The 1,842-nt window shown below is 37.0% G+C and overlaps 1 pseudogene; it reads right to left on the bottom strand.

The window, feature by feature from the left end:
• Positions 1 to 770: 770 nt before the first annotated feature.
• LOC149256506 (SUMO-activating enzyme subunit 1B-1 pseudogene) lies at positions 771 to 1,600 on the bottom strand (annotated as a pseudogene).
• Positions 1,601 to 1,842: the final 242 nt, after the last annotated feature.

Here is a 1,842-nt window from a genome sequence, read left to right as displayed (position 1 = left end):
ATAATAGGGGAGAAAGCCCACTGCCCCGCAGGCATCAAACAGGGGATGGATCTGCAGTAGCAGCTTTAGATGAATGAGAAACATGAGGTTTCTCAATAGAGCATCTAGCAAAGTATGAATTCTGCAAAGACAACCATTACATCTAACAACAAAATCATCATGAAAGGAGCATTGTTATAGATGAATTCCTAACATATCTCTTAGATAATGCTGTAAAAAGGCAGAAAAAACTAAATATGTAAGTGAATTACAAAAAAAAATACTAAACATCAACACCATGATGGATCCCAGGTCCAAAGGGCAGAAAACTGCTTTTATTAAAATGATATTCATGAAATTTTACATAGTGCCAATTAGCCTCTCTGCTACCAAAATCGAACCTCTACATCTTAAAAATAATCCTATTTATAATATTACAAAATCATTTTAAATTTCCTCAACATAGGAAATAAAAAATAAAATAAAAAATACAATTAATAATAAAATCCTATCATAAAACAATATTAAAACTAAACAATATTCAATAAAACTCTTGTGAACTATGGCAAATAGAGTTGTTTTGAAAACCAAAATTAGTGAATTTTGGTCAAGATCTGCTTCCTTTAAGGGTGGAATCCCACAAAATCTACCCTTTGACTGCCACCTTGCACCTGCCTGCATGAATTTTGGAGTTGTTAGATCGACCTACTTTTCTTCTCCCTTCTTGGATGCTCTCTGACTACCATTTGTACTGGTGACCACCTGCTGCTAAGCTTATCTACTATAGAGGTCTACACTGCTTGAATGCAACCACATGCCTTTTCAATACCATTACCGTGCTCTTTGCATATAATGATGACACAAATCATTACATGACATTGCCTTGATGTTTTCTTCTGGAGGCTCAGCATAGATTCCAAATCTACATATGAGACATGACCTGGTTGTCGACCCTCAGCTTGCTCAAACTCTTCTATAATTTTTAGAGCACAATAGAGCTTAGTTGTCTTTCTAGGAAGCTCCAGCGAACTAACACAGACTCCTCTAAGCTTGGAAAGCAAATTTGAGAAGCAACAACGTCTTCCTGTTTTCCTGAGTGTATATGTGGTTTTACAATTCAACAAATATTTCTCCACAACTACCTCTACAATCTATTGAATAAAATGCAATTATTTGTGGCCTTTTGCGGCATGTCTCATTAACCTGCTATTTCACAATAACTGAGGTGCGCCCAAGAATAACAACATCAAAATTGTTGAGATAATTAGCAGATAGATCTTTCACACTACCTTTTTCAACAGAGACATGAACCATAGAATTGAAATCTCTTAATGATTCCCGGCAGACTTCAGCAGTCGATTTTCCCTTATGATTGGATACCTCATCAAGAATAAAAAAAATTTGCTGATGAAGTTTCTGTTGTAACTGGACTATCATCCATCAACATCAAATTACCAATAACTTCCAAAAATAGTTTCTTACATAGCTTTGTAACCACTCCAGTCATTCGAATGACCGAAACACGAGATTTTCTTAATCTACTTTGTGCATCAACACCCCAGACACGGATTTGACGATCATAGACAGTGGTTCCCTGGTCATTGAATACCTCTCCATCCATGTTGAAGGAAACAACCGGTTATTGTATTTTAACCCCAATCAGCAAATGTAGCAACATCGATTTCCTCGTGTACCAAGGAATCTGGTTGTTTTTTTGGTCAGGTAAGGGCCTTCTGCTCAATGATAGGTAGCTGCAAAACTTTTTTTTTTAGAATTTCCCTACGTGCATCGCTTGGCTCTAACTACAGTGCCACACTTCTAGAAGCGCAACACCACAGAGCTACGCGCAACGCTACCTCCTTT

The sequence above is a fragment of the Pinus tabuliformis genome, chromosome 7, assembly GCF_031772625.1.
Source record: "Pinus tabuliformis cultivar Carrire ecotype Pingquan chromosome 7, CPIR1, whole genome shotgun sequence".
Classification (NCBI taxonomy): domain Eukaryota; kingdom Viridiplantae; phylum Streptophyta; class Pinopsida; order Pinales; family Pinaceae; genus Pinus; species Pinus tabuliformis.
This window is presented reverse-complemented; position numbering and strand designations above follow the sequence as displayed.